The 14,380-nt window shown below is 38.5% G+C and overlaps 1 protein-coding gene across 4 annotated transcripts in view; it reads right to left on the minus strand.

Annotated features, from left to right (window-relative positions):
* PTPRA (protein tyrosine phosphatase receptor type A) overlaps positions 1 to 14,380 on the minus strand; it is a 176,380-nt gene that overhangs the window by 82,120 nt on the left and 79,880 nt on the right. For 2 of the 4 annotated variants that reach the window (XM_064382278.1, XM_064382277.1), the window contains exon 3: positions 13,368 to 13,410. The exons of the other annotated variants lie outside the window; for them this stretch is intronic. The gene's annotated coding sequence lies outside the window, so the exon portion shown is untranslated. The remainder of the gene's footprint in view (positions 1 to 13,367; positions 13,411 to 14,380) is intronic. 4 annotated transcript variants of the gene reach the window in all.

Here is a 14,380-nt window from a genome sequence, read left to right on the forward strand (position 1 = left end):
TCTATGGTAGAACCCAGCTCAGTTACTACCTGAGCATAATCCAAAATTGGAAACTCATACAATTTTCACAAAGGTCAGAAAACAAGTGGAAGGCTGACTATTACATATGTATACATTTCTATTCTTGATAAATCAATAGAAAATGGTTTTGGGAAAAATAACTACATATTTCAGGGTAAGGAGTTAGCACCACCTCATTCTATACACTAAAATTCCACATAGGTTTAAAAATTAAATGCTTGAAAAACAAATTTTAAAAGAAAATAAATGAATACGTGAGCTCAGGATGAGGAAAGACTTTCTAAGCATAAAAGGCAATGTAAGAAATCATAAAGGTACAAGTGGAATATCTGACAGCAGAAAAAACAAAAGCTCTTAAACGTAAAGAAACCCATCATAAACAATGTTTATGGATAGGAAGTCTCAATATTGTCAAGATGTCTGTTTTCCCCAAAGAAGCCTATAGATTCAATGCAATCTCGGTTATAATCTCAGCAAGTTATTTCATGAATATAAAAAGGCTGATTCTAAAATTTACAAGGAGAGGCATTAAGACTCCAAAGGGCCAACTCAATATTAAAGAAGAGTCAGAGATTAATGCTTTTGGACTTCAAGACTTACTTTAAAGCTATGGTAATTAAGACAGTGTGGTATCAGCAAAAGAAAAGACGAATAGATCAATGGAACAGAATAGAGATCAGAAACAGACCCACGTAAATGTAGTCAACTGACAAAGGAGGAAAGGCAATAAAATGGAGCAAGATAGTTTTTTCAACAGATGATACTGGAACTGGACAGCTACATACAGAAAAATTATTCCATATCAGACCTTATACCTTTTACAAAAATTAACTAAAAATGGATCATAGACCTAAAGACTATGATCTAGATCGTAGATGAAAAAATCTCGATGACTTTGGGTATGGCAAGAACTTTTTAGATACAACATCAAAGACATAATCCATGAAAACATAATTGACAGTCTAAACTTTATTAAAATATAAAATGTCTACTCCATGAAAGACAATGCCAGGAGAATGAGAGGACAAGCCACAGACTAGGAGAAAATATTTGCAAAAGATACATCTGACAAAGGACAAATAATTCTTAAACTCAACAAGAAAACTAACAACTAGATTAAAAATGGGCAAAAGACCTGAACAGACCCCGCACCAAAGAAGTATACAGCAAGGCAAATAAGCATCTGAAAAGATGTAGAACATCAAGTTATTAGGGAACTGCAAATTAAAACAGGATAGCACTACACACCTACTAAAATGGATTTTGGTTTTAAAATCCAAAACATTTGACAACACTATATGTTTGTAAGAATATGGAGCAACAGAAACTCTCATTCATTGCTGGTGGGAATGCAAAATGGTACATCCACTTTGGAAGACAGCTTGGTAGTTTCTTAAAAATATATATGTACTCAGGCCGGGCACAGTGGCTCACAACTACAATCCCAGCACTTTGGGAGGCTGAGGTGGGCAGATCACCTGAGGTCAGGAGTTTGAGACCAGCTTGACCCACATGGAAAAATCCCATCTCTACTAAAAATACAAAATTATCTGGGCATGGTGGCACATGTCTGTAATCCCAGCTACTTGGGAGGCAGAGGCAGGAGAATTGCTTTAACCCAGGAGGCAGAAGTTGTGGTGAGCCGAGAATGCGCCATTGCACTCCAGCCTGGGCAACAAGAGTGAAACCGCATCTCAAAAATAAAACAATAATAAAAAAATAAACTTTTACCACATGATCCAGCAATTGTGCTCTCCTTGGTACTTACCCAAATGAGATGAAAATTTATGCCACTAAAAAAACTTATGCCACTTATGCACATGGATGTTTATAGCAACTTTATAATTGCCACAACTGGGAGCAATCAAGATGTCCTTCAGTAGGTGAATGGATAAATAAGTGATGGTACATCCAGACAAGGAAATATTACTCACTGCTACAAAGAAATAAGCTAAAAACATGAAAATACATAGAAGAAACTTAAACTCATACTACTGAGTGAAAGAAGCCAATGTGAAAAACCATGGAGACAGGAAAAGATCACTGGTTTAAAAAAAAGGAAGAAAAAGGCCAGGTGAGGTGACTCATGCCTGTAATCCCAACACATTCAGAGGCCAAGGCAGGTAGACTGCTTGAGCTCAGGATTTCAAGACTAGCCTGGGCAACATACCAAGACCGTATTTCTACAAAAAAATACAGAAATTAGCCAGACTTGGTGGTATGTGCGTGTAGTCCCAGCAACTTAGGAAGCTGAGGTGGGAGGATCACTTGAGCCTGGGAGGCCAAGGCTGCAGTGAGCAGTAATTGCACCACTGTACTCCAGCCTGGGTGACAGAGCAAGACTTTGTTTCAAAAAAAAAAAAAAATTAGCAGTTGTGGGGTTAGGAAAAGGTAGAGAGGAATAAGCAGGTGGAGCAGAGGATTATCAGGGCAGTCAAGCTCTTCTGTATGATACTACAATGGTAGACACATCATTATACATTTATCCAAATCCACAGAATACACAGCACCAAAGCTTGGGTGATAATGAGGAGTCAATGTTGGTTCATCAATTGCAATAAAGGTATCACAGTGGTGTAGGATGTGGATGAGGAAGCTGTGCAGGTGTGGGGGGCAGGGAGTATTTAGGAACTCTCTATTCATTCTCATTCTCTCTCTCTCTCTCTTTCTTTCTTTCGATGGAGTCTCACTCTGTCACCTAGGCTGGAGTGCAGGGGTGTGATCGCAGCTCACTGCAACCTCCGCCTCCTGGGTTCCAGTGATTCTTCTGCCTCAGCCTCCTGAGTAGCTGCAATTACAGGTGTGTGCCACCATGCCCAGCTAATTTTTGTATTTTTAGTAGAGATGGAGTTTCACCATATCGGCCAGGCTGGTCTCAAACCCCTGACCTCAAGTGATCCGACTGCCTGATCTCCCAAAGTGCTGGAATTACAGGTGTAAGCCACTGTGCCTGTTCTGAACTCTCTATACTTTCTGATCAATTTTGCTGTGAACCTGAAACTCTCTAAAGTCTATTTTATTTTTCCTTATTTTTACAAGAAAAAAATAAATCTATTTTAAAAAAGAAAACAAACTCTCATAAGTAATATAAATAACTGAAACAAGAACTCATAACAATATTGAAAATTCCAGAGCCCAATTTTGAAAAATCTGAAGCACTTAAACATAATTTACAGATGAGGAAAACAAACAGCTAAGAAAATACACAAAAAAGTGTTGACTGTCCCTACTAATCACATAAATATAATGAGGTTACATTTTTATTTTCCAAATCAGAAGAGATCAATCATATGAAATATTCAATGCTGGCAAGAATCATATGAAAAGGACTCAAGACTGAGTGTGGTGGCTCACTCCTGTAATCCCAGCACTTTGGGAGGCCAAGGCAGGTGGATCACAAGGTCAGGAGTTTGAGACCAGCCTGGCCAATATGGTAAAACCCTGTCTCAATTAAAAATACAAAAAAATTAGCTGGGCATGGTGGCACACGCCTGTAGTCTCAGCTACTTGGGATGCTGAGGCAGGAGAATCGCCTGAACCCAGAACACAGAGGTTGCAGTCAGCCGGGATCACGCAACTGCACTCCAGCCTGGGCAACAACAGAGTGAGACTCTGTTGAAGGGAAAGGGAAAAGGAAAAAGGGAAAAGGGAAAGGGAAAGGGAAAGTGAAGAAAGAAAAGAAAAGAAAGGAAGAAAGCAAAGGGAAGGGGAGGGGAGGGAAGGGAGGAAGGAAAAAAGGACTCAAACACTGGTGGGAATGACAATTAGCCTACAATAACAAACTCCTTACTAGAAAGATTAAACAAGAACAAGGGAAAAGAACAAATGCATGGTGACGGAAGTTAGAGAGAAATGGTATGCCTAAACTCAGAAGGAAAAGACACATCAGAATTTAAGAAAATCCATGTTACTAATGGGTACTATATTGATAGACCACAACCAGGAAAATCACAGTGAAAGCATTATCCTTCCCCGAGAAAGACTTTGAGGCAAACTCCTGTGACTTTCTGATCCCCCATATACAATGCACCTGCAACAACACTATCCTTACTTTCCTCTCTGGTTTCCAAATTTCTACTCCAAGCATCTCAGAGCTCCATTTCAGGAAGTAGGGTTGAGGTCCTCCTCACTCCTCAAGAATGCCATATGCAAAGCATTTCTCCTGGAGCCTGCACTACAATCCCTGCTAATTTTTTTTTTTTTTTTTTTTTTTTGAGACAAAGTCTCAGTCTGTTGCCCAGGCTGGAGTGCAGTGGTGTGATCTCGGCTCACTGCAATCTCTGCCTCCTGGGTTCAAGAAATTCTCTTGCCTTAGCCTCCCAAGTAGCTGGGATTACAGGCGTGTGCCACCATGCCTGGCTAATTTTTGTATTTTGTTTTTTAGTAGAGGGGTTTTACCATGTTGTCCAGGCTAGTCTTGAACTCCTGATCTCAAGTGATCCACCCACCTTGGCCTCCCAAAGTGCTAAGATTACAGGCGTGAGCCAATGCACCCGGCCTAACAGTCCCTGTTCTTGAAAGTTTTTTGCCTTGTGCTTTCCTGTCACTGAAGACATTGTAATGTGGCTCAGTTTTCTTCCTGTCTCCAAGCCTGCTACTCTCCTGGATGACTTCAATATTCTCATGGATGACAACCAAAATCCACATTTTGGGCCAGCCTCTCAGTTGACTTCCTTAACTCCAACGACCCCATGTCTCTACTACACTTGGGCTACTCATGACAATGGCTGTACTCCAGATTCTGTCATCACCCAGAAAAGCTCCCATACTGAATAAATCTTGCCTTCCCACTTTCCAACCACACTATCTATTCTTGTAGTTCTCTCTGTTATGTTTACTACACCTGCTCTCTGACCTCATCCAGGTCTTTAGTCTCTTGAACCCCTCTCTAATTCTTTCCAATATCTTTGCTCTATCTTTATTTCCTTCTCTACCAAATCAAGAAAAGTTGGTGTCGGTTCATTCTTTTGTCCTAACTGCCTTTGCTACACTGTTCTTCTGTTACACCAACATGGAAAGAAAAATTCTGAATTGTCAGTTCTATACTTGGATTGCCAAATGCTGCTTAAAAAAAAAAAAAAAATCAAACAATTCATAAGGGTTGTATCACTACAAATCACTATTTCTGCTTCAATAGAACCCTAAGCACTTTCTGTAGTCTTTCTGTCTTTCCTTAGCTTCCTCCAATTCTCCATAGTGGTAATTTCAAACCTCCTCTCCCCTTTAACCATCTCCTCCCACCCATTGGGCTGTTGGCCTTGCCTACACTTTCAAGAAAATAAAAGCCATTGGACTGGACATCCTTAACTCCCCAGTCACTATATCCAGAAAATTTCCCCTTCTCTGAAATTCCACCCAAGAATCTCAGTCCTTTAGGAATCCTGCATTTTTTTCTACCACCATCTCTAGCTTTAGCCCACCAGTTTTTAACACAATTAAGTTTTCAAAGAAAAGATGAAAAACTTCTTTGCATCTACATCAATCCTTTAGCTATCATTCTCTCTACTCTGCTTCATAGCCAAATCTCTAGAAAGAGTTGTCTCCATGGCAATCTGGCTTCTTTTTCCACCATTCCGCTAAAACAGCTGCTTCCTTATTAAAGAATGACCTTTTTAAACAGATTTGCAACTCATTCACAAAGACCAATTTCCCTAATACATAATTCTTACAGATTAGGAAAAAAAGGGCCAATGGCCTAAAGGAAAAATGGGTAAAGGATATGAAACATAACTAATAAAAAAGCATACAGTTTTCTTAAATGTATGAAAAGATGCTCAACCTCACTGATGATCAGAGAAAGCCAAACCAAAGCAATGCTGAGATACCATTTTTTACCTATCACACTGGCAAACATAAAAAACTCTGACAATGCTGCATTGGCAAGAGTTTGAGTAAAGAGTCTATAAATATTCATCAGAACTACAAATGCACAACCCTCCTGACACAATTCCACTCTGGAAACTTATTCCACAGATATACACCTATACTTTCAAAGTGACCCATGTACAAGGTTATCAATGTAGCACTGTTTTCAAGAGAAGAAAACTGGAAATGCCCTTAATATGTATCAATGGGGGAGAGAGATATGACTAAATAAATTATGGCTTGCTCTCTCTATATATCTATATTTTATATATATTTATATATATATATATGTATAAATTATGGTGCTCTCTCTCTCTTTTTCTGTGTGTGTGTGTGTGTATTTATATCTTTACTGAGACAGAGTCTCGCTCTGTCACTCCAGTTACAGTGCAGTAGGGCAATTACTGAACTTGAAAGGATAAAGAGTAATTGGCCAAGACAAGGGTCAGACATAGTCTTTCAAACAGAGATGACTTGGAAGCTTGAAAAAGCCTGTCTGGTCCTAGGAACAACAAAGACCTAGGTAAGTGCATCATGTGGTGCTTTAATAAATATCTGTTAAATGAATGTTAAAAATGGCAGACATAAAAGACTAGGTTGGGTAAGGATAGTGTAGGGTGGGGAAATGCACACAATGAGGTTAGAGGAGGCAGTGATCAGATCACGAAGGGGTCTGCAGGTCACAATGAAAGTTTTAACTTACCACTGAACACACTGGGGAACTACCAAAGGTTTTATCACAGTGAGGTTAAATGGAACAATTTAAGATTTTAGAAACAATGACTGACTGGCAGAGTGAAAGATCAACTGGTGGGGTTTGAAGTAAGGAGGGCCACTGACTGAAGCCTTCAGAAGTAATCTAGCCAGTAAACCAGATGGATCTCAGAGCAGGGCAGGAATATCTAAAGGAGAATGAGAAGAGAATTTATAGGGGTAGAATTGAAGGCTTAATGAGATATTGGAGGTAAGGAAGGCCCAGATGTCTAACTTCAGTGAACTGCAATGCTATAGGCAAGAGGATGATCAGTTTTGGGGAATGTGGTGGGGAAAGTGATGACGTTAGTTTGAACATGGAGAATGTGTGGTATTGGAGTACACATTGTACTTGGGAGTGGGGGGAAGAAAGGATAGAATGGCAGACAGGCAATGACAGAGCAGCTGCCCTGGAAGTCAGGCAGAAAGCCAAAGAAGGGAAGAAGACAGTTCTAAGAGTGACAAAAGCAGCAATGAGCTAGCCAGGCAGCAGACATCTGACAAACACAGTAGGCAGGAGTACGTGGGTGCTGATGAGTAGAAAACTGATACATATCACCAGGGGAGGGTGGAGTAGGAAAAGCACTCTGAAGAGCTGCCAGTGAGAGAAATCAGCTTAAAAAAACTGGAAAGCTTCTGAAGGAGTCCTAGAACACCAGAAATCAACTTTCATTATAGGTCTTCTCTTAAGAAAGGCAATGTGATAGTGAAGTCCAAAACAAAGAGAAGAGACCTTCCCCAACATTAGTGAAAGCTAAGGCACTGGAGAGCAGCTCACTCCCACAGATGACATTATATAGAGAATGAAACTAGACTACTAGGGCTGTGAAATAGATTCTTAAGTTCTATTGCTTCTAAGTTGCACCTAAAACAAGATTCAGTTGGGGACCTTGAGAGAGATGAGTCTGGAAATATGGGAGAAATCTAGCTATTCAGTGTTAAGGCTTATTATACTGCTACCATACTTACGATAGTATTAGCAGAGGAATAGACACATAGATCAATGGAGTAAAATAAAGAACCAGTAACAGAATCACATAAATATGCCCAAATAAGTTGCAAAAGCAATTCAATGGACAGCCTTTTCATCAAACAGTATTTGGAAAACTATATATGAAAACAATATGTTGGACCTTCCCTTATACACATGCAAAAATTAACTAAAAATGGGTCAAAAACCCCAATTTAAGTCCTAAAACTATAAAACTCAGAAGGAAACAGAGGGCAAAGCTTCATGATATTGGATTTGGCAACAATTTCTTGGATAAAACACCAAAAGCACAAGCAACAAAACAAAATGCAGATTAAGTTGGACCTCATCAAAATTAAAAACTCCTATGAATCAAGGATACTATAACAGAATGAAAAGGCAATCTGTGGATGGAAAAAAATGTGTGCCAATCACATATCTGATAAGGAACCGAAATCCAGAATATAGAAAGAGCTCCTACAACTCAACAACAACAAAAACAACCTAATTTTAAAAATGGGCAAAGGGGCTAGGTGTGCTGGGTCATGCCTGTAATCCCAGCACTTTGGGAGGCTGAGGAGGGAGGATGACGAGCTCAGGAGTTCAAGACAAGCCTGACCAACACAGTGAGACCTCATCTCTACAAAATACATTTAAAAGTTAGCCAGGGGCCAGGCAAGGTGGCTCATGCCTGCAATCCCAGCACTTTAGGAGGCCAACACAGATGGATCATCTGAGGTCAGGAGTTCGAGGCCAACATGGTGGAATCCCATCTCTACTAAAAATACAAAAAATAAGCTGGATATGGTGGCGGGGTGCTTATAATCCCAGCTACTTGGAAAGCTAAGGCAGGAGAATCACATGAACACAGGAAGAGGAGGTTGCAGTGAGCAGAGATCATGCCATTGCATTCCAGCCTGGGCAACAAAAGCAAAATTCTGTCTCAAAAAAAAAAAAAAGGTGGTGGCATGTGCCTGTAGACCTAGCTACATGGGAGGCTGAGGAAGGAGAACTGCTTGGGTCCAGGAGTTTGTGGTTACAGTGAGCTATGATTGGTGTCACTGCACTACAGCTTGGGTGAAAGAACAAGACCCTGTCTCTAAAAAAAAAAAGAAAAAAGAAAAAATAACAAACCCCATTTCATACCCATTAAGATGGCTATTATTTTAAAAAATAATAAAACAGACAAACAAAAAACAAAACCCAGTAAATAACAAGGGTTGGTGAGAATGTGAAGAAATTGGAAACCTGAACACTGCCGGTGGGAATGTAAATGATACCACTACTATAGAAATCAGTATGGCCTTTCCTCAAAAAACTAAATATAGTATTAATATATGATCTAGCAATTCTACTTTTGGGAATATACCCAGAAGAACTGAAAGCTGGAACTCAAACAGATATTTATGCACTAACATTCATAGCAGCATAATTCACAATAGCTAAAAGGTGGAAGCAATTCAAGTGTCCATCAACAGATGAATGGATAAATAAAATGTGGCATATACATACAATGAAATGTTAGCCTTAAAAAGGAAGGAAATTCTGACACGTGGATGAACCTTGAAGTCACAAAATGAAAATACTGTATGATTCCACTTACACGAAGTACTTAGAGCAGTCAAACTCTCAGAGAAGGAAAGCAGAATGATGGTTGCCAGGGGTTGTGGTAAGGAGGATTGAGTTTAGCATTTAAATGGGGACATAATTTCAGTTAGGGAGAATGAAAAAGTTTTGGAGATGGATGGCAGTGATGGTTGCACAACAATGTGAATATGCTTAATACTACAAAACTATACTTAAAAATAGTTAAAATGGTAAATTTTGTATTATATGTATACTTTACTACATTTTTAAAAAAAGATAGGAGAATAAAAAGGCAAATCATAGAATGGGAGAAAATTTTGCAAAAAAATATATATATATCTGACAAAGGATTGGTATCCAGATATACAAAGACCTCTAAACACTCAACAGTAAGAAAACAAGTAACTCCGAAAAATAATGGGCAAAAAATTTGAACAGATATTTTTATCAAAGAAGATATACAGAAGGGAAATAAGCACATGAAAGATGCTGCAAACTATTTTTTTTTTTTTTGAGATGAAGTTTTGCTCTTGTTGCCCAGGCTGGAGTGCAATGGCACAATCTTGGCTCACTGCAATCTCTGTCTCCTAGGTGCAAGCAATTCTCCTGTCTCAGCCTCCTGAGTAGCTGGGATTACAGGCACCCACCACTACACCTGGCTACTTTTTGGTATTTTTAGTAGAGATGGGGTTTCACCACGTTGGCCAGGCTGGTCTTGAACTCCTGACCCTAGGTGATCTTCCTGCCTTGGCCTCCTAAAGTGCTGGGATTACAAGCATGAGACACTGCCCAGCCTATACTTGTTTTAAAACATAGATTTTATTATTATTCAAGTATGATGAGGCCAACAGATCAGGAGATGATTACCACTGCAAAACAGTTATTCACAATTCCAAAGAGGAAGGTACACACCATGCCACGAAGAAGCACTAGGGTCAGTCAGGAGTTCAATGGAATGGGGTGAAAACATGGGCAAGAGTCTTTATGTGGTTTCATTGGAAGGAACGGGCAAGGCAGGGTAAGCATGTTTAGAACTGGCTAGTTTGAATAATTTCAGTGAGTTTTGCAGCATAGGGATGTCCCTAGTTTCCTGGTACCTGATCTTGAATTGAATAGGGTGGTGGATAGCAGCAGAGAGGTGTAAAAGTCCTGTGAGAGCCACATAAAGGAGGCAGCTTGAGTATGAGTGAGTTATTCACTGTGTCTAGGAATTGGCTAGCCCGTTCAAAGGATCAGAAACACATGGTTAATAAAATACTACATTATTTCCATTGTATAAAACTCTATATAGTGATAGAAAATAGATCAATGGTTGCTTGAGGACGAAGGAATGGGCAGGGGTAAGAGGCAGAGATTATAAAAGGCACAAAAAAATTTTCAGGAAAGATGATATGTTCACACTCTTCTTGTGGTGATAGTTCCCTGCTGTATACATGGGTCAAAACTTAATAAATTTTACACTTTAAATATGTACAGGTTATTGTTATGTCAATTATAAAGTTGTTTAAGAATTATAGGAATAATCGTGAAACCCCGTCTCTACTAAAAAAACAAAAAATTAGCTGGGCATGGTGGCGCGTGCCTGTAATCCCAGCTACTCAGGAGGCTGAGGCAGGAGAATTGCCTGAATCCAGGAGGCGGAGGTTGCGGTGAGCCGAGATCGCGCCATTGCACTCCAGCCTGGGTAACAAAAGCGAAACTCCGTCTCAAAAAAAAAAAAAAAAAGAATTATAGGAATAATCAATGAAAAGAAACACAATGAAAATGATTTCATTTTTATTGTATAATAAAAATGAAACAAAGACAAAGAATAGTTTTTTGATAAATTAACAAACAGGTAAAAAGAGAAGACACAAGTTAATAATATAAATTAAAAGTATAAATAATTACAGACATAGCAGATAAAAGCTGAGATTATCTACAACTATAGGCAAAAGAAACTCAGAAAAATGAACAAATCTCTAGAAAAAAAATAAAAAACTAGCCCAGGAAGAACAAAAGACTTGAATATTCTTACAATTGAAGAGGTTGACCAAAGTTCAAATTTGTCCCACATAAAAACCACTGGACCCATATGGTATTACAGGTGAGAAAACAAGAGTGAATAGTTCCCAGCTCCGTATAAAGACAAAGCAAAACCAGGCACCAAAACTAGACAAAAACATTACAAGAAAGAAAATCACAGGCTCACTTTTACACAATGATATATATTTTTAAAAACCCTAACAAAGTATGAACAAATTGAATCTAGCATATAAAAAAGATAAATCATGATCCAGTTGAGCTTATCCAAGATATACAAGGATATTTTAACACAAAATCTGTAAGTATAATTCACTCATATTGAAGAAGAAAGGTCATACAACCATTTCAACTGATGTAGAAAATACACTAGATAAAAACACATAATTCAAGATTTTAAAAAATCATCTTAAATAGAAATAGAAAAAACCTTCCTTAACCTGATAAAACAGTTATTATTTTTAAAAAACAACAACACTATGTAATTATTTTCAACAGACAGAAATGGAATGCATTCCTTGAAAAATCAGGAATAAAGTAATCTTCTATCACTTCTACTCAATATTGTATGAAAAGTCTTTACCTTTGCAACAAGAAAATAAATTTGGCCAGGCACAGTGACTCATGCCTGTATTCCTAGCACTTTGGGAGGCTGAGATGGGAGGACTGCTTGAGCCCAGGAGTTCGAGACCAGCCTGGGTAACATAGCAAAACCTTGTCTCTACAAAAAATTTTTAAAAAGAAAAAGAAGTTAGAATTATAAAAATTAGAAAGTATACAAATACTTGCAGAAAATCTGACTGCTTACATAGAAAACCTACAAGAATCTAGGCTGGACATGGCAACAAAGCAAGACTCTGTCTCAAAAAAAAGAAAATCTACAAGAATCTACAGGTAAGTTATTAGAAATAACAGGGTGACTTTGTCAAGATCACTAGATACAGAATTTTTATACCCTAGCAAAACTAGCCACTGATTCGCACTCAAGAAAGAGTCTGTTAGATTAAGCAAGAAGTTGTCATGTGTGAATGCTGATAAGGAATCAGATGGAAAGGAAGAAAAGGTATATGAGAAAGGCAGAAGTGGGAGAAATAGTAGAAAAGTGAGGGAACTGAAATCTGAAATCTTAAAGATTTCCCCATGAAGTATGCAGCAAGATCAAAGGCTAAGAGAGAGGGGGAGATAGTGGGATATAGTTTTTTCAAGTATTAAGACTAATACTGGGACTCCCATGTTTGAGTCCCCTTCCACAAACACTCTCATGGAAGCCATCTTTCTCTTTCCTGGATTTCCCCTCTGGGGTCCCCTTCCACACTCTCTTGTGGAAGCCTGTCTTCCCCTCCTAAACTCTATCTCTCTCTATTCCTTTCCACTCAGTGTAGAAGCTGCTTTCCTCTCCTGGATTCCATCTTTCTGGATTCTCTCAGTCAGCATGAGAGTTAGCTGTTTCTTTCTCTCTCCTCCTGTTTCTCTCTAAATAAATAAATAAATAAATAAACTAAAAAAAAAAAAAAAAAAAAGACTAATACTGCTTCTATAGAAAATGGCAGGAGGTGCTGACACAGGTAGCCCAGCAATCCTGAGGGCCCAGGTGAGTTAAGACCCATTTTTCCAGGATTCTTCTCTGAAATAATGCCTAAGCACTAATGGTATGGATAACATAGAGAATTAAGCTTTTGCTAGAGGAATGTAACGAAACTATAAGCATTGAGGTTGAGTACTGGGAAGAGAATGGATGAACTGCTGAACCATAGAATCTAGCACTGACAGGAAAGGAAGGCATAGATTCTAGAGATGATTAGAGAGGGTAAAAAAATTTAAGTGGCTAAAACCCCAGAAGTTTTATATTTTATAGTGGGAACAACATAATAGGTAAACTGGAAGGCCCCAAGAAGCTAATTTCACCACAATTTTTTGAAGCCTATTGTAGTTGATGGTCTATAGTCCTTGAAAAAAATCAATAAATATGACTAACTTTATATAGTTCCCTTGAGATGTATGAATCTCAGTAAAATGCAAATCCTTTATTATGCCCCCCCACACCAGATTATGCCATAAGCAGCTTGCTAAATAGCCCTTCAAAATTCCATGTTTCCTTTCCTCCCCTAGTCCTAAAGAAAAAACTTAAAATAACGATTTCAGTACTTACTAGCTTCTTTTAAAAAGTTAATTATGCTCTTTGAACATGTGTCCTAGAAAAAAAGAAACAAAAACCAGTCAATTGTATCTAGGTTATGTGAAGCATTCATCAACCTCCTATTGACAAAAATTATCTATAGACAAATTTTATATATAAATAACATTAACATGAACACTTCTTAAACTTTGGCCTAATAATTTCACAAAAATTAGGCTGCAAGTCACCATAGTTATCAGACACTGGCAAACACTAACTTCTGTGGCTATGACACTAATCAGTACTGAAATCTCTTATCTTTCCAGGAGGATTGTTCATGTATTCAGTGTTTGCAAAGAGTTCCTGCTGAGCTAAACACAGTCCAGTGTGCACTCTACGAAAGAGTCCATGAGACAAGCAGGGGGGAGGGTAGGAAGTTTAATACTTTCACAATGCCTGTGGACAGGCTGGCAGTGATGAAAGCCTAGAAAACTCATGAAAGGCCCTTTCATAACCAGGGTGAATGCAGAGCACAAAAGCAAAGTCAGATGACCCACTTAAAGCTCTGCCTTTACTGATGAGAATTCATTCTCATTCCAGATTAGTTTCTCTCTAGAAAAAGCAAACCTTATATAAGAGTTGAAAATTAAGATACAGGAAGTATAATTCTACTAAGTTCCAATCTTTCCTTCTCAAATATCAGCCTAAGTCCTAGAGTCTGTGGCCAAAGACAGAAAATACAAGGCTCTGAGAAATATGCTCCTATTCATCTTGGTGTAACAATCTTTGACTGTTGGGATTTGGGGAAATTTAAGCTCTACAATCTATAGATCAGACCAGAAGTTTAGGCTAGAAATATTCTGAGAGGAAATAGTTTCTTAATCTGTTTCTGGAACTTAAATAAAGCAAATAAATGATAAACCTGATTTGTAAGGTAATGACAGTCCAAGTTCCTCAAAGCAGAGAACCACTTATTGGCTCATTCATTCAACTAAGTTTCTTGTCTTGTGCCAGGCTAAGACACAAGAGAGAAAGCAGCTCCTGTC

This window comes from Aotus nancymaae, unplaced genomic scaffold, assembly GCF_030222135.1.
Source record: "Aotus nancymaae isolate 86718 unplaced genomic scaffold, 86718_ANA_hifiasm-v0.15.2.pri h1tg000029l, whole genome shotgun sequence".
Classification (NCBI taxonomy): Eukaryota; Metazoa; Chordata; class Mammalia; order Primates; family Aotidae; genus Aotus; species Aotus nancymaae.